This window comes from Cervus canadensis, chromosome 2, assembly GCF_019320065.1.
Source record: "Cervus canadensis isolate Bull #8, Minnesota chromosome 2, ASM1932006v1, whole genome shotgun sequence".
In the NCBI taxonomy this organism is placed as follows: Eukaryota; Metazoa; Chordata; class Mammalia; order Artiodactyla; family Cervidae; genus Cervus; species Cervus canadensis.
Window position 1 is genome coordinate 40,389,168 of NC_057387.1, and position 27,359 is coordinate 40,416,526.

Consider the following 27,359-nt stretch of genomic DNA (forward strand, 5'->3'; position numbering starts at 1 on the left):
CACATATACTCACAACACAAACACTGCTTGTGCAGCTTTATTTCTCAGGAATATACTTGTCACTACGAGTTTATAAGTAGATTAAGAAAGATAGAATTAACAGGACTTTTTTCTCCTCTTTATCCACCAAACTGAGCATTTCTCTGCTAACAGAACAAAGAGCTAACACAGGCCACTGTTTTCTTAAGCGTTGTAACTCCCTAACAGCTGTTTAGGGGCTTTTATGACCTTGACGTTACCTTTGAAAAAAACTCCCGATCTTTGTGGGCTGCAAATCTTTGCGCAATACAGCTTGAGAGCTGGCTGTGCTTGTTGGCAGTCTCCTGGAAAAGCTAAGAATAAATGAGTGAAGGCTGTGTTCACACACTTGGAAATGACAATAGCACACTGGAGGCCTTGGTACACCCGTACATTAATTTCCTCTACATAAAAGGCCAATATCCAATGCTATTAGTCAGTACTTCTCTTACATATGAAATTCACTTTTGTAGGAAGAAACAAAAAGAAAGCTTCTTTTTTCTCTACATAAGAGGGATAATTTCTTTAGTTTCCTCAGTAAGGAGCTCTAAAAAAAAAAATCTTTCCTGATTTCTGCTCAGTGCATACATGTAATACTGATTAATGCTAATAGGGTTCACATATTTAAAAAAGAGTGCACTCAATCTCATGATTATAAATACCATTCAGAAAGTGTGTGACTGGAATTTATTGGTATGAATTTAATTCAGGTCAGTTTTAAACTCCTAAACTTTTACGTTTAAATGAACAGAATTATCTCCATTAAATCATACTTGACACCGATTGTAGTTATATAAAAAGAAAAGTTATAGCAATGTTACACATACTTTATTAGTGGAAAGCAATCATTTCCACTTGAATTTTCTTTCTAGTTTCATGGAATATCCTGTTTGGTAATTATGAATTTCTGAAAAAATACATCATCACTTGAAGATTCCATTTTTGGTTTTATTTTTCTAAACATGTCCATTACAGAGCTGAGCAAATAGTATATATAAGATAATGAAATCTTGCTTACATAGTAGAATGTTTTTCTAAAACATATTTCAAACATGAAATAAGACAATCTAGTTTTCAGCCAGGGAAATTATTATCTGCTGCATATGTATTGTACTAATTAGATTATGCCCAAATCCTGGTAATTTGCATAATTGTATTTAATTTGCCAGAGGGGTCAAATTATAGCATTGGACCTCTACTAAGAGGTAATGCTGCTTAGTCAGCAAAAGCCTAACACATTCTAAAGAAACTGAAATGCATTTGAAACTTTAGAATAATAAGATGCAGTCTTTTCAGAGGTCCAATTTGAATAGAAATCCCCCAAGAAATGCAAGTAGTTACATATATATAATCATGAAATATGGTTAACCATTGGTTGGAAGTTCTTGTTTTTCATCCCTTTCAGTTTACTGTCCATTCCTTAAATGTATTTTCTGGTCACTTAACTAGCCTATCATTAAAATGTAAAAGGCTCAATGGTTAAGAATCTGCCTGCAATGCAGGAGATGTGTGCAAGAGACACAGATTTGACCGGAAAGATTCCCTGGAGAAGAAAATGCCAATCCACTCCAGTATTATGGCCTGGAAAATCCCATGGACAAAGTAGCCTGGCGGGCTTCAGTCCATGTGGTCACAAAGAATCAGACAGGACTTAGTGACTAAATTACAACAGAGAACCAATCTAAATTTATCAAACTGGAATCTTATCGAGGTGGGGCTTCTGGAGGTAGGGTGAGGCAGAACCTGAGAACCAGAATTGTTTAAAAAGTTCCCCAGAGGACTTTTTTAAAAAGCAGTTTTATTGAGATATAATTTACCTACCATAGAATTCACCTACTTAAAGAATACATTTCAGTGGTTTTTAGCATATTCACAGATAGATATGACCACTGTCATATCTATCTGTGACCACCACAGATAGATATCATCACTGTCAACCTTAGACCACTTTTATCATTTCTAAGGAAACTCTTTAGCTATTCTCTGACTGTCCTGCCGTCCACACCATTCTTGACTCTATACATTTCCCTATTTTGGACTTTCATACAAATGGAACCATACAATTTGTGATCTTGTATGACTGGCCTCTTTCCCTTAACATAATGTTTTAAGGTCCAACCAAATTGTTGCATGTATTAGTACTTCATTCCTTCTTATGGCCAAAGAGTATTTCATTGCATGGATATACCACATTTTGTTTATGGACATTTGGGTCCTTAGAAGATTTAATCACTAGCCATATTTGGTAACTAATGATCAAGAATTGATCTCAAGACAGTTTCAAGCTCTCACAAAGCAAGGAAGGAAGAGAAGCATGGCTGGAAAGGCAAGGCTTAGGATGGAATTGGCTCTGCACTTACTAGTCATATGACCTGGGCAGTGTTTTTAATTCTCTCCATTTTGTTTTCTTCATTTGTAAAATAGGAAAAATAATTTCTCCTTCTTAGAACTGTCATGAGGATACATGAGACAATCTGAGTAAAACTCTTAAAATTGCCTGGCACACAGGAATTTTACACATGACAGCTATTATTTGCATTTACCCTGTTGAATGGATATATATCAGTCATTTATATACAAAGTTATATAAATAGTTGGACAGGTATTTCTATCTAGAAAGTAAATTATTATAAGCAAAATAAACTTCTCCAAGTTATAAGAAAGTAAAAGAACAGATTGAATGGTACAATTTCTTCACTTTTTAAAACGAAAGTAAAAGTTATATTAAAGGTGCACACTGTCATTTGAAAAAAAAATTGCTTCTATTTAAGAATACAAATCAGATTTTTATTGTTTCATTGCATTTTCGAAGTCCACATAGTTCGAATACTACGTGAAATTTCTACCCATATAAGTGCAGGTATTTTGTCTATGTGTGTGTGTACATACAAACACATGTGAATGCACATATAATTATATCAAACAGTTAACATTGAACTCTTGATATATGCCAGGCAATGTACTTTATATTCATTAATACAAAGTATTACATTATGAGTCAACCCTTCCAACAACCTTACATGATCAGCTAAGGAAATCAAAGCATCAGGTAGTCAAGAATCTTGTTCTTGACCATAAAACAAGTGAGTAGCAGAGCCCAAGTTGTTAACCATGACTCTTGTAATAGTTTTTCCTCCATGCATTTGTACATAAGATAATGGAATACATCTTGTTCCTCAACCACAGAATGATGTTTATTACAGCTTGAAGCAGTCTTTAATAGGTATTAGTTAAACCCTCTTTATCAATAGATGAAAAGACGGAAAGCAAGGCCTTGAAGTGGCTAGTCCAGCATGGTTAGTTCTAGTCTCTTGTTCTCCAATCTAGTTTCTTTATACCACCTCATGCTGTCCCAGTACCAAGGTTCCATTTTTGTCTTAAAAGGCAATGTAATAGGAAAATGCCAAGCATGTCTAGGGTACCCATATTGTGTCTGCCTTAAGAGTCCTTAGCTCATTCTCCTGCTGGAATACTACCCATATTTAAGGTTCAACTCATATGTAACCTCTTCTGTGGCAATTTCTTCCTAGTTATTCTGTCGTTACTCTGGAGGGTACTTATATTCTTTTTACCTAATACAGGGCTAGCTCAATGCATATTTACTGAATGTAAGCAAATGTGATGGGATACTAAAATGAAATAACTGGGGTCAATATTGAGGTTAGAAGTGGATTATAAAGAGCTTGGAATGCTATGCTAAATTTTTAAACTGAAAATTTTGAAAGGTAGAGGTGCGATAATATTTATTTTTCAGCAAAATAGGTCATTGTAGTACAGTGATTCTTAACAGAAGGTGCTGGGTATAGTTCAGTTAGTAGTTAGAAATGTTGAATTTGAGTTCAAATAACAGCTCTATCACTATCCATGTAATAACTATCCATGCTAATAAAGTGTAACAAATATGATTTTAACTAAATGGCCTATCATTCCAAGAGCAGGTTTAGATTTTCTTCTATAAAGAATTTTTTTGAAACAACATTTGCTGCAGCAAAATCTGAACTATAATATTCATTCAATTCCATACTATCCAGCATCAGATTATAATTGCCTTGTTTAATACAGTTGATATTCCACATGGAATTCATTCTGCTTTTTATAAATATTCCATCATGGATTAGATCTTTGCTTAAGCTTATTATCTGATCACAGTTTCCATTATAATTTGTCTGAGTCTGTCCCCACAGGACTGCTATGCCCAGCTTTTCTTTGCTTGTTATCAGATGAAGATGAACAGTGCAGAACTGTGAATAAATTGTATAATTGGATAAAGTCATCTTGCCTGCCTCCAGGCTGCTCTGTCCGCTTCTGAAGACCCACATTGCCTTTCTGCTCTCCAACTCTCCTCCTCCATCAAAACAAAAAAGAGTGTGATTTCCTCATTTATAGCTAAAGCTGATTCAGGTATTTGTGTTGTAAGCTCCTTATCTCTAATTGTGGAATGAAAGGATTTATCCTTTCATTTTTCAAAGAAAAATTTTTTCTTCCAGAGTTAGTGGAAGCGGAATTCTAGATCAAATGCTAACCCTGAAGGCAAAAGAATTTTCGTCATACTAGGGTGCTGTGTATGTTAGGGGAGGGTGAAGTTCTGGTGAGAGAGGTTTGTGTAGAAAAATATGATCAGAAAGAAAATCTCTACTTATCCCATATTTTCTTGTAAGCCTCAGTCAGTTCAGTTCAGTCGCTCAGTTGTGTCTGACTCTTTGCGACCCTATGAATCGCAGCACGCCAGGCCTCCCTGCCCATCACCAACTCCCGGAGTTTACTCAAACTCATGTCGATCGAGTTGGTGATGCCATACAGCCATCGCATCCTCTGTCATCCCCTTCTCCTCCTGCCCCCAATCCCTCCTAGCATCAGGGTCTTTTCCAATGAGTCAACTCTTCGCATGAGGTGGCCAAAGTATTGGGAGTTTCAGCTTCAGCATCAGTCCTTCCAATGAACACCCAGGACTGATCTCCTTTAGGATGGACTGGTTGGATCTCCTTGCAGTCCAAGGGACTCTCAAGAGTCTTCTCCAACACCACAGTTCAAAAGCATCAATTCTTTGGCGCTCAGCTTTCTTTACAGTCCAACTCTCACATCCATACATGACCACTGGAAAAACCATAGTCTTTACTAGACGGACCTCTGTTGGCAAAGTAATGTCTCTGCTTTTTAATATGCTATTTAGGTTGGTCATAACTCTCCTTCCAAGGAGTAAGCGTCTTTTAGTTTCATGGCTGCAATCACCATCTGCAGTGATTTTGGAGCCCAGAAAAATAAAGTCTGACACTGTTTCCACTGTTTTCCCATGAAGTGATGGGACCAGATGCCATGATCTTAGTTTTCTGAATGTTGAGCTTTAAGCCAACTTTTTCACTCTCCTCTTTCACTTTCATCAAGAGACTTTTTAGTTCCTCTTCACTTTCTGCCATAAGGATGGTGTCATCTGCATATCTGAGGTTATTGATATTTCTCCTGGCAATCTTGATTCCAGCTTGTGCTTCTTCCAGCCCAGCGTTTCTCATGATGTACCCTGCATATAAGTTAAATAAATAGGGTGACAATATACAGCCTTGACGTACTCCTTTTCCTATTTGGAACCAGTCTGTTGTTCCATGTCCAGTTCTAACTGTTGCTTCCTGACTTGCATACAGGTTTCTCAAGAGGCAGGTCAGGTGGTCTGGTATTCCCATCTCTTGAAGAATTCTCCACAGTTCATTGTGATCCACACAGTGGAAGGCTTTTGTATAGTCAATAAAGCAGAAATAGATGTTTTTCTGGAACTCTCTTGCTTTTTCAATGATCCAGCAGACGTTTGCAACTTGATCTCTGGTTCCTCTGCCTTTTCTAAAACCAGATTGAACATCTGGAAGCTCACGGTTCACGTATTGCTGAAGCCTGGCTTGGAGAATTTTGAGCATTACTTTACTAGCGTGTGAGATGAGTGCAGTTGTACGGCAGTTTGAGCATTCTTTGAGATTGCCTTTCTTTGGGATTGGAATGAAAACTGACCTTTTCCAGTCCTGTGGCCACTGCTGAGTTTTCCAAATTTGCTGGCATATTGAGTGCAGCACTTTCACAGCATCGTCTTTCAGGATTTGAAATAGCTCAATTCATCAGAACCCCCAAAATGGAAAAAGCAGCCAGTGACTCTGAGCATGTGACTGGTTACTTGGCTACAAGGTGATAGATAACCAAAGTGGAGGGTCAGGATTCTTAGTTATGCAATAAGTTGGCTCCAGACATCAGAACCATGCGAGGCACAGAGTAGATATACTATAGAAGCTTTTGAGAAATAACTGAAGGTCTAGAACACAGGGCAGGCAAGATCGGTGGAATCCAAGGGGATATATAAGCTATGTCTTGCATTTTTTCTATTTTATAAAGATTGTAAGTTCATTTTTCCCTGGTAGCTCAGCTGGTAAAGAATCTACCTGCAATGCAGGAGACTCCAGTACAATTCTTAGGTCAAGAAGATCCCCGGAGAAGGGATAGGCTAATCACTCCAGTATTCATGGACTTCCCTGGTGGCTTAGACAGTAAAGAATCTGCCTGCAAGGCAGGAGACACGGGTTCAGTCCCTGGGTTGGGAAGATCCCCTGGAGGTTGGCATGGCAACCCACTCCAGTATTCTTGCCTGGATAATCCCCACAGACAGAGAAGCCTGGCAGGCTACAGTCCATGGGATCCCAAAGAGTCAGACATGACTGAACGACTAAGCACAGCACAAGTTCATTTAGGGCAGGACTATGTATTTTCATCTTTGGTCCTTTATAACTATAACTATATCTTAGATGAGTTTGACCTCCAGGTGTACTGATTTCAAAGTCAGTTTGTAGAGAAGGGCAAGAAGCAGGATTGAGCAAGGTAGGAAAACCGTTCAGCAGTTCAAATTGGCGTTTATGAAGGAGAATGTTGAACTGGAGCTCAGTCAAAGACAAAGTTAATGGGACCTAATTTGCCTGGAATACGATAGCAATGGGAATATTAAAAATCAAGTCACTCCACTGGCAGGGAGTGATATGTAGCATCCCATCCAGAGGCTGATGACATAGGAGACAAGATCCAGTTCCCAGGAAAAGAGAACAGGCTGTCAGAGATCCAGCCAACTGAACTGGTTTCAAAACAGGTTTCAGTTCCAGGCAGGGAACTGGAATAAAAATATGGGAGACCAAAGCAAAAAGGACTCATAACTGGGCTGTATGAACATGGCAGGAATTTTACAGATGGATGAAATTACATTTGTATTAATAATAATGATTTGTAGTCAATACATGTCACATATTCTTGCAGGAGAAGACGAATGCATGTCCTTCTACTCTGCCATCTTGGAACAGAACTTACTGTCTCATAGTTACTTCTCTAAATTATATTACTTAATTTTCTCAACAACTCTCCTAGACAGATACTTTTTTATTATTTCTGTTTTATAGATAAGGAAATCAAGAATCAAGAACATTAAATAACTTGCCCTTGGTCACACAGCTAATGAACAGAGGATTGGATCTAACTAACACAGCCTGTTCAAGAACATATACAGTCAACCACCATTGAAAGTATTAAATGAAAGAAGGCTTACAAAGCTTTTAGCAGAGTTCCAGTTACACAGTAAGGAGTCAGTGAAGATTATCAATTGTTAAGTGTATAGTAATAAAGGTGGCTCAGAAGTAAAGAATCCACCTGTCAAAGCAGGAGGTGCAAGAGATGCAGGTTCAATCCCTGGGTCGGGAAGATCCCCTAGAGTAGGGAATGGCAACCTGTTCTGGTATTCTTGACTGGAAAATTCCACAGACAGAGACGCCTAGCAGGCTACAGTCCATGGAACTGCACAGAGTTGGACATGACTGAGCAACTGAGCACACACACAGAACACAGTAACCGAAGCAGCACTATTAAGTGCAGCAGTAGTGGTCCCTGTAGCAGCAGTAACATGTATGTGGAATTTGGAGCCAGCTATCAAGGCCTATGGGCTTCCCACATGGCTCAGTGGGTCAAGAATCCACCTGCAGTGCGGGAGACGCAGGAGAAATGGGTTCGATTCCTGGGTTAGGAAGATCCCCTGGAGAAGGAAATGGCAACCCACTCCAGTATTCTTGCCTCGAGAATCCCATGGACAGTGGAGCCTGGCGGGCTACAGACCACAGGGTTACAAAGAGTCAGACATGACTGAAGTGAATGAGTGCACATGCATTAAGACCTATCGACTGTTTTGCTCCACAGGAGAGGACTGATGAGATGGACACTGTTCTAGCGCACAGGGGCTGCGAATCAGACGTGAAGGAGTAAGAAGATACAGGGACATACAATGCAGAACCCTGCCCTTTTCACAGAAGTAATTGAGAAGTAACATAGAATAGGAGTTCAAAGCATGGACTTGTGCTGTTGTTTATCAGTAGTGAGACCTTAGGGGAGTTACTCAACAGATGTGAGTTTCAAACAACTCACAACTGTGCCCAGCAGAGTGCCCAGCATACAGTAATCATTCAATAAATGCTTGTAGAATAAATCACTGCTAAATTTCCATTCCTTTCCACTAAAAGAACAAACAGAACCTAAAACCATCCCCGTATATATCTGCTGTTAAACTTCTAAAATAATAAGGCAAAACCATCCCACTGAGTGTAGCTTTTATAACTGATATAATTTTTACCACATCCACTTAGAATTTCAGGAGCCTCCTAATCTATGCTCAAAAACTATAGCACAACCAGTGAAAACTGGGCGATGTCCTATTCATGCCAGTCATCCTGATGCTATGTTGCTATAGCAGGTATTCCTGTTATTCACTTATCTGAAGCTATTTTGACTTGAAAGGAGAGAGCATTTTGAAGAATATCTTATTTCTCCCCCCGCAAAGCAGGTCAGTTTTTAAAGCTCTTCTCATTTTAACTATGATGTAATTAAATATGAAAATATTTATTAAAAGGAACAGGTCATCTCTTTCCTTAGGTACCCTTTCACTGTAAATTTGAATTTCATTTCCTGGGACTCAAAAGAAAATAATGCTGTAATTCATGGGGGATTGGGACTGGAGGAGAGAGGAAGGGGGCAGTGGGGGGAAGGGGAGAACATTACTGCCACCCCTCGCTCATTTCTCTAGAACTGAGAAAGTGTGGAGGAAACTTGACACTTCCTTGCCAAATGTTCACAGAGAGAGTCTGACTTTTGTTTTTACTTCCATGACCTTTAATGTCTCTCAGTGCAGCCAGACCAGCTTTGCATATATATTGACACTATGGAAACCACACAGATAAGCAGTTTGGGGTTTGCATGCTGTATTTACTTTGGCACTTAACAATGATACACATATTTTCACGTTAGAGCTCCCAAGGTCTTTGTTCTAATTTTGAGTTGCTTTTCTCTTTTATTCAGCTTTTAGATTGCTTCATAAGGACTGCAAAAATGCATGTATTTTTAAACTTTTTCTTTTTTTGCTAAGTATAGTTCTATTTTGTTTTGGAGTGCATTGTTTGCTTTAACAGAAGTAGGAAGGGTCTTGTTCAAGCTAGGAAACACTCTGGAGGGATACAAGTAGAGGAGTGAGGAAGGCATCTTTGCAGTCAAGGGGACAGAGCCAGCAGGAGGATGTCCTTCACAGCTGTGCACGCACGCGTTAAGTCGCTTCAGTCCTGCCGGACTCTGCGACCCGACGGATGGAAGCCCACCAGGCTCATCTGTCCTTGAGATTCTCCAGGCAAGAATACTGGAGTGGGTTGCCATGCCCTGCTCCAGGGGATCTTCCCGACCTAGGGATCGAACCTGTGTCTCTTACATCTTCTGCAGTGGCAGGTGGGTTCTTTACCATTAGTGGCACCCAGTTTTCCATTTCTTTTCACCCAGGAGTTTCAGAGCGCACTTTGACATCTCTGATTGCCTCTCAGAACCATTCCCTTATCCCTTCTGGCAAGAAACCACTCCCTTCAGTTAGTTCTCACACTGTGTTTTGTTAAGGAAAAAGTCTCTGCTTCTGGAAGTCTAAAGAAAGATGTATCAAGAAGGATGGCTTTAAAAAATCTGATAAATATATTCTAATTTTAAATGGCTTCTATGGGACTGAATTGTTTGTGCTCCCTCAAATTCATAAAATTCATGTATGTTGAAATCTAAATTCCCGTTGTGATAGTATTTGGAGATGGGGCTTTGGGAACATGAGGCTGGAGCCCTTGTGAATGGGATTAGTGTCTTTTATAAGAAGAAAGAGATGACATTTCAGCCATGTGGCCATGCAGCAAGAAGGCCACCATCCACAGGCATGAAAGTAGGACTTCAACAGACACTGAGTTTGCTGCCATCTTAATCTTAAACATCCTAGCTTCCAGAACAGTGAGAAATAAATGTCTATTGTTTAAACCAATCAACCTGTGGTATTTTTGTTATAGCAGCCTGAGCTGAATACAACAGTAGTAAAATACAACAATATTTAACCATTTGACTTTTTAAGTGTATGGTCCAGCAGCATTAAGTACATTCATACTATTATGCAACCATTACCATTATACATCTTCAGAGCTTTTTCATTATCTTAAATTCAAACTCTATACCCATTAAAAAATAGCTTCCCAGCCCACAAGCACCATTCTACTCTCTGTCTGAATTGGACTATTCCTGATACCTCATATAAGTGGAATCATATAATTTGTCCTTTTGTGTCTGGCTTATTTCACTTATCATAGTGTCTTCAACACTGTACTGTATGTCAGAATTTCACTCACTTTTAAGTCTGAGTAATATTCCATTAAGCCTGTATCTGTTCATCTGTCAATAGACATTAAGCTGTTTCCACTTTTTGGCTATTGTGAATAATACTGCTATCAACATGGGTGTACAAATATTTGTTCTAGTCCCTGCTTTCAATTCTTTCGTATATGAACTTAGAAGTGGAATTGCTGGGTCATAAGGTAATTCTCTGTTTAATTTTTTGAGGAACTGCCATAAAGTTTTCCATAGTTGTATTTCATGTGTCCACCAATACTATACAATAGTTCCAGTTTCTCTTCATCTTTGCCAACACTTGTTATTTTCTGTTTTTTTTTTTTTTCTTTTTTTGGTGATAGCTGCTATCTAAAATAACAAGTGTTATTGTGTGAAGGGTATGATCACATTGTTATATTTTAATTTTTCATGAACTACAGTTTTGGCCTAAATTTCTAGATGTTTTTTACAAAAGATTTGGAACTCACTATGACAGTCTAATAACAAGAACTAATATTTTTATTTGACTGTCAATATGGTGCCATCTTACTTTAGTGAGTAGCTAAAGAACTATTTTAGTCAAATAAAGTGAATAAGAAAACTAAGCTTATAGACATACTTTAGTAAAATGCACAGGACATCATGCCTAATTGGATTAGGTATTTATAAACAGCAAGAACAGAATCTTCTCCATGTTTCTGATCTGGACAATTGATAGATGGCAGTGCTATTTACCAAGATATGGAAAATAGGGTATTATAATAAAATATGCTGCACATCCAAGTAGGCATGTTCAGTGGAAATGCTGGGTTATGTGCAACTGAGTTCAGCAAACAGGGAAAAGCTGAGGAAAAGAGAATTTTGGAGTTTTCAGCGTATGATGATGCCATCAGCCTGAAGACCATCGGCAGAGAAGGGACCACAAAGAACTGATCAGTGGGATACACCAGTAGCTGAGGGTAGGCAGAGGAAGAGTAAGAAGGAATGATTATAGAGTTATAAGAATGATTACACAAAGAAAGATTTTGGCCCAAACTGAAGACAAAGCTGAAGACAGGATAAAAAATAATGAAAGCTGCCTACTGGATTTAGTACCTAAGCAACCACAGGTAATGTTTATAGAGCAGTTTCAGAGAGATACATTGGGGAAACGAGTGTGCAGAGCAAATAGAGCACAGGCTTTCATGAAGCTCGGGGGTGAGGAGAAGGAGAAAGGCAGGGTGGCAGCTTGAGAAACGCACTTTGCTTTTTTATGCTGAGATAGAGTTGAGTCTGGTTATAGGTTAAAGGTAAGGAGCTAAAGGAGAGGAAAAGGTTAAAGATACAAGACAGAAAAGAGGCAGCAGATGGATCCAGGTCCCAGAGGAGATGGGAGAGAATGAGATCCAGAGCACAAGTGGCTGGATTAGAATCAAGGTTTGTAACAGAGAAAAGAGGCAAGTTGTGTTTGTAGAAGGTGGGGAGGGGGAGGGCAGGAACTAAGAGCATTCATGCTTGATATAGTCTTTGTGAAATAGGAAGTAAAGTCACCTACTGAGAAAACGTGTTATTTTAGAAAATCAATATGGTATACACTGAACGAAGTGAGTTAAAAGTATAAACAGGAAGCTAACATAATAGCTTAGTTGTGAGTTTATATGGGACTTAAGTAGAGTGATGGCAATATGATTGGAAAAGAGGGGTGGACATCATGGCTTTTTTCTTCTCATATTCTTCTGAAAATGAGAAGCATTGTTTTTTGTCTGATTAAGATTCTGATAGACAACATCCACGCCATGAGAATTGCCACATGACACCAATATTTCAAAACATCTAAAATAAAAGCAATAAGATCCTTGACATCAACCTTGGTGATAATTTTTTTTAAAAATCTGACTCAAAAGCAAGGCAACAAAAGGAAAACTAAATAAGTGGGATTATATCAAACTAAGAAGCTTCTGCACAGCAAAAAAAAACTATCAACAAAATGAAAAGGCTACTGAATGGGAGAAAATATTTGCAAAACATATATCTGATAAGGAGTTAGTAGTCAAAATATATAGGGCATACAATTCAATAGCAAAGAAACAACCCATTAAAAAAAATGGACAGACAATCTGAATAGACATTGTTCCAAAGCAGACACAGACAGACAACAGGTACCTGAAAAAAAATGCTCAATACCAGTAATCAGCAGCGAAATGCAAATCAAAACCACAGTGACATATCACCTTACACTTGTTAGACTGGCTCTTATCAAAAAAGATAAGAAGTCAAAAATGTTGGAGAGGATGTAGAGAAAAAGAAACCCTTATACACTATTGGTAGGAAAGTAAATTGGTGCAGCCACTACAGAAAACGGTATGAACGGTATGAAGGTTCCTCAAAAAATTTAAAACATAACCACCATATGATCCAGCAATTTCAGTTCTGGGTCTTTATCTGAAGAAAACAAAGTGAAAATATTAAGACAAAAAGATATATGTACCCCCATGTTCACTACAGCATTATTTATAATAGGCAAGATAAGATAATAATCTAAGTTTCCATCAATGGATAAATGGATAAAGAAAATGTGGGATAAAATGTATACACACAGAGAGACAATAGAATATACTTCAGCTATTAAAGGAAGGAAATTCTGCCATTTGTGACAACATAAATGGACCTTGAGCATATTATGCTAAGTGAAAGAAGCTATCAAAGAGAAATTCCATTTGATATCACTTACATGTAAACCAAGCCAAACCAACCAAACAAATAAAAAAACCAAGCTCATAGATGCAGAGAGCAGATGATTAGTGGTTGCCAGAGGCAGTGGGTAGCATTGGGCAAAATGGGTGAAGAGGGTCAAAAGGTATAAATTTCCAATGACATAATAAATAAGTCATGGGGATATAATGTACTGCATGGTGACTATATTGTTGCATCGTGACTGTATTGCATATTTGAAAGTTGTTAAGACAGTAGATCATAAAAGTTCTCATCACAAGATTAAAAAAAAAATTTAACAGTGTATGGTGATGGGTGTTAACTATACTTATGGTTGTGGTCATTTCATAATATATGCATTATATGCACAATATATGCACTCAATATATATCATCATACTGTACCCCTGAAATTAATACAATGTTATCTGTCAATTATAACTCAATAGAAACAAAGGTTTAAAAAAGAACAAATGCAACTGGCCGATAAACTTAAGAAAAAATGTTCAGTATCATTTTATATATATAAATATGCACATATAAATATATATATAGAACATCTAGAGCTAGAACAGGAGAAGGCAATGGAGTACCCCACTCCAGTACTCTTGCTTGGAAAATCCCATGGACAGAGGAACGTGGTAGGCTGCAGTCCATGAGGTCACTAAGAGTCGGACACGACTGAGTGACTTCACTTTCACTTTTTACTTTCATGCGCTGGAGAAGGAAATGGCAACCCACTCCAGTGTTCTTGCCTGGAGAATCCCAGGGACGGGGGAGCCTGGTGGGCTGTCGTCTATGGGATCGCACAGGGTTGGACACGACTGAAGTGACTTAGCAGCAGCAGCAGCAGAGCTAGAACAAAACATCTTTGGAGCAACAAGATTCTCTAAAGACAAGTTTTTTTAGATTTCAGAGATGAATATCAATATTAACTTGCCCTTCCCATTTCAATCTTTGAGTGATCCATTGTAACACCTTCTCTGTCACACACACATTCTTATGTGTGTACATGCATGTATAGAGTAGAACAATTGATTTAAGAGAAACTAGGGTAAAGACAAAAAGGAGCCTGACCAAAACCCCTATGTAAACCATAAATAAAGATTGCAATAATGAATAATTTGCTTTTTAAAAAATTGTGGTAAAATAGAGGAACTAATAGAGGAACTATACTCCATGGGGTCACAAAGGGTTAGACACGACTTAGCGACTAAACAACGATGATACATAACATAAAATTTACCATTTTAAGATACACAGTTTAGTGGCAGTAAGTACATTCACTTTAATTGTGCAACCATCACCATTACCTATCTCCAGAACTTTTTCATCATCCTGTATATATATATATATATATATATATATATATATATATAGGCTATTGTGAACAATGCTGCTAAGAACTAAGTGTACAAATATTTGTTATAATGCTTATTTTCAGTTCTTTGGGATATATCTCTAAAATTGGAATTAATGAATCATGATAATTCTATGTTTAATTTTTTGAGGAACCACTATATAGTTGTAGCATATTGTATTTCCACCAGCAATGCACAGGGTTTCAATTTCTCTACATTTTTGCCAACACCCATTATTTTCTACTCTTTTGTTTTAATAACAACTATCCTAATGGGTGTGAAGTGGTATCTTATATATATGATTTTGTTTCACTAATGACTAGTGATGTTGAGCATATTTTCATGTGCTTATTGGCCATTTATGCATTATCTTTGTTATTGTTGTTCAGTTGCTATCTTTGGGAAAATGTCTACTCAAGTCTTTTTCCCATTTTAAAGTCGGCTTGTTTGTCGTTCTTGTTGTTGGTTGTAGGAGTCGTAGAAGTCCTTTATGTATTCTGTATATTAATTCCTTATCAGACATATGATTTGCAAATACTTTCTCTCAGTCTGTGGGTTACCTTTCCAATCTTTGTGTGTGTGTGTGTGTATGACCATGCCGACTCTTTTGCGACCCCACGGACTGTAGCCCGTCAGGCTCCTCTGTCCATGGATTTTCCAGGCAAGAATACTGGAGTAGGTTGCCAGTTCCTCCTCCAGGGTATCTTCCAGACCCAAAGATCAAATCTGTGTCTCTTATGTATTGACAGGCAGGTTCTTTACCACTAGCACCACCTGGAAAGTGTTGCTAATTTTTTATATTTTGATTTTTTGGCCATGAGGCATGTGAGATCTTAGCTCTCCAACCAGGGATCAAACCCACACTCCCTGCACTGGAAGATGAAGTCATAACCACTGGACTTCCAGGGAGGTCTCCATGATAGTCTGCTTTATTCTCTACAAGCATACCACACAGGACATGAGCCATGCTCCTTCTCATCACAGTACCGAAAACTGGATTTCCAGCTTCTCTAGAAAAAGTAAGAGATCTAGTAAACCTGGACTCATGTTCTCAGGTGTCCAGAGTCAGAACACTTGTTTTAATGCAGTGCTTCCAAACCTTTTAAGCAGAGGCTCAGTTTAAAAAATGGTAATATTTGAATAGTACACTGGAGTCAGCAGAAGCAGCTGCTTGCATGAGGCAATGAACTCAGGTTCATTAGTACCCCCAAAGGCTGTTGTGATCAATATCTGGCCACATTGGTAACCCATTCTGGTGAGCTATGAACTGCTGAGATGTTTCTAAGCAAAAGAGTGAAAGTATCAGTGCTGCATTTAAAATAACTATAGCAGTAGTGTAGAGAGCAGGCAGGAGGCAATCACATACGTTAGAAGTTTTCCTGGACCAGTATAGGGAAGTGGCTATAAAGGCTGGTCATATGGCACTGCTAAGGACAGAGAAGAGGGTCTTCCAGAGACTTTTAAAGATAGAACCTAAAGATCTAGTGCCAGAGATAGCTTCAGACTTCCCTTCCAGGGGGAACTTAACGACAGAGGTACAGTCTTATTGGTAAAAAAAAAAATACCTGAAGCTCAGGTTGTCTTAAAAATTCAAATGTAAACACAATAAAAATCAGTTAAGTCTTCTATTAACTTAGATGCTTCAGAAGATTTTAGCCCCATGAAAGGCAAATTGATAAGCAGTAGTATTGTTTAAAAATGTTGTTCCAAGCTTACTAAATAGCCTGATAAATAGATTTTCATTTTAGATGTTTGATGTCTTATGTATCTTTATAAGCACTGGCTTATAAATATAAGGGTTATTTTCCCCCCTCCCTTCGTCATCACATTTTAGCCTTATCTGATCTAAAAGGGTGGGGTTCATCATCCACAGTAACCACAAAGCCACCTGAGAGGCAGCAGTATGGTGTATGCAAGTCATTTAAGCATGCAGTAGTAAGAGTAAGTAAGTAGGTTATGTCCAGCGCTCTTGTACTTGACACTGTGAACACTAACAATCTACTTAAAATACATTCACCAGCTTCTCCTGCATTATAATTTTTACTTCACACCATGGAGGTGGCAGAGGTGTGATTTTTTCTTTTCTAAATGAAACTGTTGAGGGGATTTCCCCCTTCTTTCCTTCTTTATTCTCTGAAACATAAGTTTAGAGATTTCTTTTTTCTATAAATGATTACATGGGTACTTTGAATTTTACACCAATTTTTTGTTTTTCCCTATTGAAATCAAAATATGGTCCGATTCCCTTGAACTCTGACAGTTAGGAACTCAGGAGACCTTCAAAGGAGGAGACTGCAGCTCAGGAAAGGAAGGACTGACCACAAGACTCTACCACCCTGCCCTTCGGGGGTTATCTGTTGCAGGCAGCGGCTGTCGTTTTGTGCATAATTCACTTGAGACAACAAAAAAACACACTGAAGTCAGACGCAGAACATGCCAACCAAGAGAATGAGTTTGATCTATTGTGTGTCTCACTGGGAGTGAAAAAAAGAAAAAGGCAGGAAAATAGAGTGGTTTCAGAGAGATTCCCACTCCGCTTCACTGCAGGAAGGAGGCCTGCGCCTCAGAGACCCAGAGAGGAGAGCAGCACGGATGGATACTCCCTGCAGAGTGCCCACACGCAGAGAAGCAAATTTGCATAGATACACGGTACTTCCTCCTCTTGTGAAAGCTGCTGGGAAGAAGTGCTTCTATGCCAGGCCCATTGTGGTTGGCCTACTGTGTGATTGAAGAATCAAAGAAGAGAGAGTCCTCCAAACAGAAGAAAGTAGGATGGGATGCTTCCCCCAGCCAAGGTCAATGTCCAGACCAGACATAATCATAGTCCCCAGAAGCACATGTCCTGTCAGAGAAGGTCTGAAAATTCTATTGCCTTTAAAAATCTAATATTGATCTAATTATCACCTTCACTACCATATTTTCCAAATTTACCAATATTATGCTTTTTTGATAAAGTATCCAAACTCAGTCCTAAAAAAATTTCACCAGGCCCCAGAATGGGATTGATTTCCATTGAAAACTCTCGGTGGTGATGATAAAATAAATTTCCCATACAGATTCTCTCAGAAGCAGTGAGATGTTAGATATACATTTTAAACAGGGAGTATATAGTTAGTAATGCTACAAACTGTCAAGGTATCATACACAAATCATAATTTCACTACAATGGGAACTCAAGCTCAGCTTCTCCCTGATTTTCTGGCCTATTTGTAGCATGACCTGAAAACAGATCTGACACCATAACCAGAATTGCGGTGCTGGAGAAGACTCCTGTGAGTCCCTTGGACAGCAAGGAGATCAAACCAGTCAATCCTAAAGGAAATCAACCCTGATTATTCATTGGAAGGACTGACGCTAAAGCTGAAGCTTCAGTACTTTGACCACCTGATGTGAAGAGTTGACTCAATGGAAAAGACCTTGATGCTGGAAAAGATTGAGGGTAAGAGGAGAAGGGGACAACAGAGGATGAGGTGGTTGGATGCTATCAGCAACTCAATAGACATGAGTCTAAGCAAACTCCAGGAGATAGTGAAGGACAGGGAAGCCTGGCATGCAGCAGTCCATGGGGTTGCAAAGAATTGGATACAACTTAGCAACTGAACAACAATAACAATATAAATAAAGGTCTGATTTCTTTTTAAAGAGATAAGATTTAACTTCTTTAAATTGTACTTCTTTAAATTCATATTAGACCTTTATGTACTAAAATATTGAAGACAATATTATAAGTGTACTTTCTATTATAAAAATAAGACATAGAATTATAGTATGTGACATTGAGTGATATCTTTTTCCTGACTAATCAACAATTATTTATTGTACATTTTACTCAGAAAATCAATATATTTTCCTTTTCTTTTGATATGTCAAATATAATCTTAAGATAACCTTGGTTAAAATTATCATGTATTGGGTAACTCAGTAGTGTATAAGTGTGGAGGGAGGGAAGAGATGAGCAAAAATGGAATCTGAAATATTAATGTAGATTGAGATAACTGATATTTTGACTGCTTATAAGTCCAAAATTTTCATTTCAGCTAATTATGTCAATCTTCTTTCTCATAAAGCTAAATTCATAGTTAAAAACATAAATAGAAATATAATATTAAACTTTGGTAGAAACTTCAAAAACTTGAATCGTGTTTTTTACCAGTATATTTAGGAAATAAATTGTTCTGATTGAATGAGCTTTCTAGTTTAATGAGAAAACGAAAACTTTTTAGCTTTGATCTCTGTAGTGGAAAACTTAGCTTAAACAAACAAGTTTACTATTTTCCTTTACCAGAAAGAATATGACAAGCACAAGCAAATGATTCAGGATCATTGAATGATGCTGCTGCTGCTGCTGCTAAGTCGCTTGAGTCGTGTCCAACTCTGTGCGACCCCATAGACGGCAGCCCAGCAGGCTCCGCCATCCCTGGGATTCTCCAGGCAGGAACACTGGAGTGGGTTGCCATTTCCTTCTCCAATGCATGAAAGTGAAAAGTGACAGTGAAGTCGCCCAGTGGTGTCCGACTCTTAGCGACCCCATGGACTGCAGCCTACCAGGCTCCTCCGTCCATGGGATTTTCCAGGCAACAGTACTGGAGTGGGGTGCCATTGCCTCCTCCAATTGAATGCTGAGGGTTTTACTTTTTCCCTTTATTAATTCACTTACTTGACAAATATTTACTGAACATCAACAATGTGCCAAGTACTGTTCTGGGCAAAAGTTCTATTTGATGGTCTTTATATATACTCTAGAAGTATAAATAACAGGGTTCAATGTGCAGAGATTCCAACTTATTCCATGGAATGTACTCTTAAAATTTTGTATTAGCTTGTTTTTGGTAATATGGTGACTTTGCCTAAAAGTTTACAATGTCTTTCTTCTGCATGCTCTTAAAATAAAGCCTACATAATTGAAGTTCTGGTTCATCACACTTTTACTGTAGCACAAGATAATCTGTAAAGAAATCACTACAGTGTCATGGGAACTGGTGATTGTTTACTTGTATATGATGGTCAGAATTCCATTGTGGAACCAGCAGGCTTCACTGTCTACATGAAAAGGCCATCTTCAGATAGAAAGCACAGTCAGTGTGACATAGAAACAGTACAGCCTCAGGAGCCAGACAAAACTGGTCATTTGATGAGGAGGTGAGCTCCTCCTTTTAGCCTTAGTGTACAACACTGAAAAATAAACCTAAAGTTATTTTGAAGATTAGAGAAGATAATTTATTCAACAAATATTCATCACCTGATTTAGCCTGAGTGCCCTGGAGAATCACTATAGAGTCTTATAGAGAATGAATGAGCATAAGGTAAGATCAGAATGAGCGAAATCAGTTAGGGATCTGTTAGAATTCAGAAATAAGTGCAGCTTTCATTGAAGGAGAGGTGATAAGGAGAAAGAGAATTAAATGGATTTGAGCCTTAAAAAGAAATTAAGAAAGTGGTATCAACAGGAGAGGGTGAGAAGCTGCATGTGGATGGTGAGAGTGTAAGGTATTAAGGAACATTTGGATCTCTTATTTGGGTATCTGAGCAGATGGTGGTGCCATTAACTGGGAGAGAGAATGTTGGAAAAGCAGCAGATTTTGTGGGAAAGATAACAAATTCTATTCTAGACGGGTAGAGTCTTCTGAGACACCCATGGGACCCCCAAGTAGTAATTTACGATACGTGGTTAGAAATACAGGTCTGGAGATGATGCAGGGGAACACGATACAGGATAGAAGCTCAGTGATCAGTGACTGCTAATGAACAGACCTCCCAGCTGGCAGTGAACATCTCTGCTTCCCTCACTGGTCTAGAAGCATCCATAGTTCAGGGACCATTACGCATCTTACATTATAGGCAATTCATCAACTGGAAAATTTTCACAACTACCAGCACTACCTGAAGAATTCGGGCTCAGCCTCTCAGCTATGGAAAAGCAGTTCAAGAAGAGTCTTGCTATTGCTTCCCTTTCAGTGATCTATATATCAGTTTTCCACTGTGGCTTCTTAGAACTTTCTTTTTTTGAAAATTTATTTATTTATCTATTTGGTTGTGGGTCTTCACTGCTGCACTCAGGCTTTCTCTAGTTGCAGTGAGCAAGGGCTACTCTCCATTGTGGTGCACGGGCTCCTTACTGATGTGACTTTTGTTGCAGAGCATGGGCTCTAGGCACTGGCTTAGTAGCTGTGGTACATGGGCTTAGTTGCTCCACAGCATGTGGATCTTCCTGGACCAGGGATTGAACCAGTGTCTCTTGCATTGCAAGGTGGACTCTTAACCACTGGACCACTAGGGAAGCCCAGAGCTTTGAACTTTTGAATCTATATTTCAAGATGTGCTTAAAGTATGTGTGTAAACTCTCATTTTGATTTTCCATACAACGATTGGGTGTAATGAGCTTCCCTGGTGGCTCAGCTAGTAAAGAAAGCACCTGCAATGCAGGAGACCTGGGTTCAAACCCTGGGTTGGGAAGATCCCCTGAAGAAGGGAACGGCTACCCACTCCAGTATTCTGGCCTGGAGAATTCCATGGACTGCTTAGTCCATGGGATCGCAAAGAGTCGGACACAACTGAGCGACTTTCACTATTGAGTATGACATGTTGAAGTCACATGATAGCTAGGGAGGAGTATTAAAACTAGAGAAAACACAAGCAGCTGTGAGTCAAAACATGCTCAGTGCATTGCAGACCCATGAGGAGTGATCTGACAATGGTATGAGATGGCCTGGGAAGACAAGCAGAAGGCAGATCATGCAGGGAATGTGCAAAGATCCTGAGGTAAGAACGTCACTTGTCCTGAGAACCGGAATATCAGAAATTCATAAAGAGGTGAAGCTGTAGAAATATTTCGGCAGAAAGGTTTGGATCAGGAAGGGCTTTACAGCCACGTGAGGAATCCAGACGTTATGCTGATGCCCATGGTAAATTACTGAAAGATTATTAGAAAGTTCATTTTAGTTGTCATGTGGAGAATGGACTGGATAAAGTGAGTGTTGGCAGCCAGGAAGGACGCTGTTGTGAAATGCCAGGCAAGCTATCATGGTGGCTGAATTGATGCCAGGAAAGCACGGAAAGAAAAAAAAGTGGACACATCCAGTGTCAGTATCTGGTGAATATCTGGATGTGGACTACCAGGAAGGTAAGGCCCTAAGCATGACTGTCACCCACCAGGTTTCTCGGTGGGGGCAACGGATGGTGGCGCCATTCTCCTCTGTCCTGTTTTCTTCTGCAGGGCTTTTCTTCACCTGTGGTTGCCATGCTCCATTTTCCTCTGCAGTGGTGATCGCTAAAATACTTATCTGTCACTGGTTGGTTGATAATAGGTTCATATCAAAGAAAACGCAGTTCCGCTAGGCTGCTACTTCTTCCACGGATGCAGGAAGTTTTACCCTAATGAGTCGATGATAATTTGAGGCCTGGAAGGAAGTGTGGGAACAGCAGCTGCTCCCAAATCTGCAGGGATCAGCTCTGGACCTCCTCAATGATTATGGTCACTGCATTGTCTCATTCTTAGGGAACTAACTCCAAGGGGACTAAACTTCATGCAATTTAAGTTCCCTACTGTTTCTGCTAAAGTATATACAGTCACAATTTCTTTAAAGTGTCTATTAAAGTATTTTTCCTTCACCATACAGCTGTAAAATTCTACAAACTGAGTTGCCATATAGAAATACTGGTTCTCACCAATTCTATGATTTGATTATCTGAAACTCTAAGAACTTCTAATTCCGCAGACACTGACCACTACCCCGAGCCACAGCTTTCTGTTCAACAGGTATTTTAAAAGCTATTGTGGCTTACCACAGCACCTTGAAGGGGGTTTTCTATTATTATACTGAAGTCTATCATCTGATATGTTCAGAACTACCTTTTTTAAAAAATGTAAAATAGTTTTAAATTCAGTCATCCTGAAGCTCTTGCTTTTAGTTTGTTGCTGATTCTGTTTCAGACAGGATGTATTTCATTTGAAAAGAAAAAGGCAGTTAAGAAATTTCCAGTTTATTTCTCTGAAACCATTTTAAGAAATGATAAAGATTCATCACTTTTTTTTCTAAGAACGCAGGATGGTTTTTAGTAAATGCTATAAAGAAAATGTGCATAATTTTGAGAAAATATAATATTTAGACTCTATTCACTAACAACTGATGATATTTGATAACTTTTGGTCACCAAAAGGAAGGAAAGCACTAGGGGAGTACTTCATATGAGCCAAGAGGTAGAAACAAGTTACTAAATTAGGCAAATCTTCCTTGCACAGAAGCGTTTTAAGGAATACAAAATAAATGTTTTTAAGGAGACAACCTAGGTGGAACACAGCCTTTTGTTTGTTTATTCAGTTGTGGGAGAAATACCATAAAAAACTCATTTACATTCAACATGCTGCGTATTTTATTAATTTATTGATGTCTAGGAAGGATGATGTTAGTGATGCTGAATCTGTGCATCTCATGCCTCCCATTTTAAATAGTTTCCATGATGCAAATACTACACATTCTGTACTCCCATTTCTCTGATAGACTCAGTCAATATGGTGAGCCTTGCCATGATGAATGCCTTTAGTACTTTAAGCATTTTCTCTACATGATAATACTTTGAATGTTTGGTGGGTTTTGTTTTTTTTTTCATTTTGAGAACATAAAGCAAAACTCTGATACTTCAACTGACAGCAAATACTTTGCTTTCAAAATCCTTTTACTTTGTCTCTCTTCTGAGTTACATTGGAATAGAAAATTTTTATACTTGCTAAAGTAACAGAATTATTTTAAACATCAAAAAATCAATCTCTTTATTTGGCAAAGAAATATTTCTAAGCATGCAATAACTAGGACTCAATTTAAATATATTATGTTATTTGTATCTTCTATGTCACTTGGCTTTGTCTCCAGAGGATTTGACATTAGAAAATTCCATGAACCCTTAAAGTATCTTATTATAAAGAAATAACTTATAATCAAGATGATTTCCTCCATTTCAGCTTTTATCATTAGTGTTTGTTAATGTGGGCTTCCCTGGTGTCTAGGCAGTAAAGAATCTGCCTGCCATTGCAGGAGACACAGGAGACAGTTCAGTTCCTGGGTTGGGAAGATCCCCTGGGGAAAGAAATGGCAACTGACTCCAGTATTCTTTATAGGAAAATCCCATGGATAGAGGAGTCTGGCGGGCTACAGTTCATGGGGTCACGAAGAGTCAGAAATGACTGAGCATGCACAAACACATTAATAATTATCTTTCTTAATATTATACTTCCTTTATAACTTTTGATTTGGTAATACACAGCAGAGACTAGATATCTGTCTCCCTGTTAGAAAAACTGAAAATGGGCTCTCTTGCATTGAAAAGTAGGTTGAAACTGGTGACCTTTCCTAACATTCTGCAATAACAAGGAGATTATAAGGTTTTTCATGTTTTATTTTCCTGACATTCCTCTGAAGTAGAAGAGCAAATACACTTCCTCTCATCTTATAGCTGAAGAGAAAAGCTGTAACTTTCCCCCAAGTCATGTTCCCTGTAGATCTGAAATTTAAACCTTTGTCTTTTGACTCTCTCTCCTTACAGAATAACCAAAGTAGCTTATAAACAACTTGTCTTTCTATTATTAGAAACTTCTTAGATGACCTCTTCCTTCCTAAACTCTTGGGATTTTTTTTCCCACTAATAATGCTATTTCTAAAATAATGCTGTTAGAGGTATGAAGTTGAGCTAATCACCTGACTATAGATGAACCATCGAAGCAACCCAGTGGAAAAATACAAAAGATAGAATTTAATCTTGAACTTAAAATCTCATGGTTAACCATGCAAGTAAAAGATTTATCACATTTATTTGTGATCACTGAATTAAATCCTCATGACAGTTAACATCATACAGCCTTTTGATAAAACAGCATTACATTTTAGAGTGCTTTGCCAGAAATTTGAAATTGAAACATGTGAAAAAGGGTCACATGTTTCCAGGATCAAACAAGCAGTTAAGGGCCTCAAAACACATTCTAAGATGCTGGTTAAATGTGGTTGGGCATGATTTTACAAATATAAACTATTTGAGAAACTGTAAGTTCTTTGTAATCAAATGCATTATCTTTCAAAACTTAAACATTATAATAACAAAACAGCAGTGCTATTCTAAGTAGAACATTCCTTCTTCGGAATTAGTTGTTTTACTATCCCAGAGATATATCTGGAACAGGGTCTAGTTCACAATAACTGCTCAATAAATATTTGTTGAATGAGTAAATAAATGAGTCTCAAGTTCTGGAGAAAAGCATGGAATGCAGCCATAGATTTGAGGATCACAGCTAAAACGGATGGAGCTGAATTCACGCCAGATGGATGAAAGAAGAGTCTGTAGTCTCAGAAGTTCTCAAGAATGCACACAGATAAGAAGTATAAGTTTCCATAAGAAGAGATTTAGTTATTATTTTGATTATATCATGTCATCTATAATTGGAGATCAGTAAGATAATCAGAACAAAAGAAATATATAAAAACAATAACTGTCAGACACAAAAGATAACTTAGAAAATGCAAACGAAATTGTGTTACTGATGATAGTAGACAAATATAAATAAGCAGAAAGAAATTTCACAAAAAAATACAGGATTTACATGCAAAAATTATAAAGCTCCACTTAAAGACATAAAAGAAAATTTGAATAACAGAGGGCTTCCCTGGTGGCTCAGAAGTTAAAGCGTCTGCCTGCAATGCAGGAGACCCGGGTTCGATCCCTGAGTTGGGAAGATCCCCTGGAGAAGGAAATGGCAATCCACTCCAGTATTCTTGCCTGGAGAATCCCATGGAGGGAGGAGCCTGGTAGGCTACAGTCCATGGGGTCGCAAAGAGTCGGACCCAACTGAGCGACTCACTCAACCCCAAATTAGATGATAAACCTTGCAATTAACATTCCAATGGCCCACTATACACCTATTAGAACAGTCCAAATCCACAGCACCGGCACCACCAAATGCTGGTGAGGATACAGAATGACAGAAACTCTCATTTATTGCTGGTGAAAATTGCTGGTGCAAGACGGTATATTCACGTTGAAAGATAGTTTGACAGTTTCTTACAAAACTAAATAAAATCTTACCATATGATCCAGCAATTGAGTCCCTTGGTATTTACCCAAAGGAGTTGAAAAGTTATATCCACACAGAAGCCTGTACATAGATGTTTATGGCAGCTTTACCCATAATTGTTAGGACCTGGAAACAACCAAGATGTCCTTCAGGAGGTGATGGATAAAGAAACTGTGGTACATTAGACAACGGAATACTATTCAGCACTAAAAGGAAATGAGCTAATAAGCCTTGGAAAGCTATGGAGGAAATTTAAATGTATATCTCCAAGTGAAATAAGTCAGTCTATAAGGATTACATACTATATTATTTCAATGGTATGATATTCTGGAAAAAGTAAAAATACAGAGACAGTGAAAAGATTAGTGGTTATTGATGGTTTTCAGGGGTTGAGGGGAGAGATATGAACAGGCAGAGCACAGAACATTTTTAGGGCAGTGAAACTGTACTGTATGATACTATAGTGGTGAATACATGTCATATATATGATGTCATTTTGGTCAAAAATAGGTATGCACATGTGTGGTTTGAGAAGAGATAGAAGTGATCCTCTCTGAGCGGTGGGATTACAGATGAGTAGGAAAGGGTATTTATACTTCCACACTCCTCACTGCATAAACTATATTTACAACTTAAAACATAAGTAAAATGACCTTGGGAATGTTATCTACATAATCATGACAACCCGATATGACATAGGTGCTAGACAGAGTAACAAACTATAAAGTACTAAAAGATTGGTAACACAGGCAAAGCCAGACCTAAAAATTCAGATTCTGAGCCTAGATTTTTCCATTCCCCAGTTCACAATAACAAAAAAGATAAAGTTTAGGGAACACAGTCCAGTGCTGCTGCTTATGGTAATACTAGTTATTGTCACTTGTGATGGACTATCACAGGCCCCAAGTGCTGTGCCAGATGCTTTACATATTTTATCTAATTTAATCCTCACAATCCTTTCAGGCTTCACAAATGAGGAAACTCAAGTCAAGAGAATATAGGTATTTTGCCCAAAATCACAGTGTTAGTAAGTGCCAGAGCCAGAATTAACATTAAAGTTTAATCGGACTCCAAGTTCTTTTCCTCCCAACAGCTGAATTGCCTCTAAATAAAATAGAAATAGAAGAAAACATTAATTAAAAAAAATCTTGAAAGAAAATTTGACCTCTAACAGTGAAAAATGTAGTGTATCTTAATGAATAACATTTAATTTTAACTGTAGTAAGCATAGCAAACTCATCTCTATCATATAATTCACCCATAGCTCTCCATGTTTATACTTAAGCTTCACAGTGACTCTTTTCAGTAATCTGGCCTGTAGGCCAATGTATCAAGTAAAGATGGAAAAGCAACATAAAAATCACTTTTGTATCAGTAAAGGGCTCTCAACTGGAAAAATAAAAAAGAATTATCCTTTCCTGCAAGCATGTGAAAAGATTACATATTTGCACTCTTCATTCCTCCATAATAGCTAATCCAAGCTTCCTTACTGCCAAGCTTCTGAACATTTACATAAACGATAGATTTGTTATCACTTATTACTGGATTCAGCGGATCACA

The 27,359-nt window shown here is 38.2% G+C and overlaps 1 long non-coding RNA gene across 8 annotated transcripts in view; it reads right to left on the bottom strand.

The window, feature by feature from the left end:
- The window catches only part of LOC122436628, a 120,110-nt gene that overhangs the window by 8,026 nt on the left and 84,725 nt on the right, over positions 1-27,359 (bottom strand). For 5 of the 8 annotated variants that reach the window (XR_006268060.1, XR_006268058.1, XR_006268062.1 and 2 more), the window contains one exon: positions 240-332. The exons of the other annotated variants lie outside the window; for them this stretch is intronic. This is a non-coding gene — a long non-coding RNA (uncharacterized LOC122436628). The remainder of the gene's footprint in view (positions 1-239; positions 333-27,359) is intronic. 8 annotated transcript variants of the gene reach the window in all.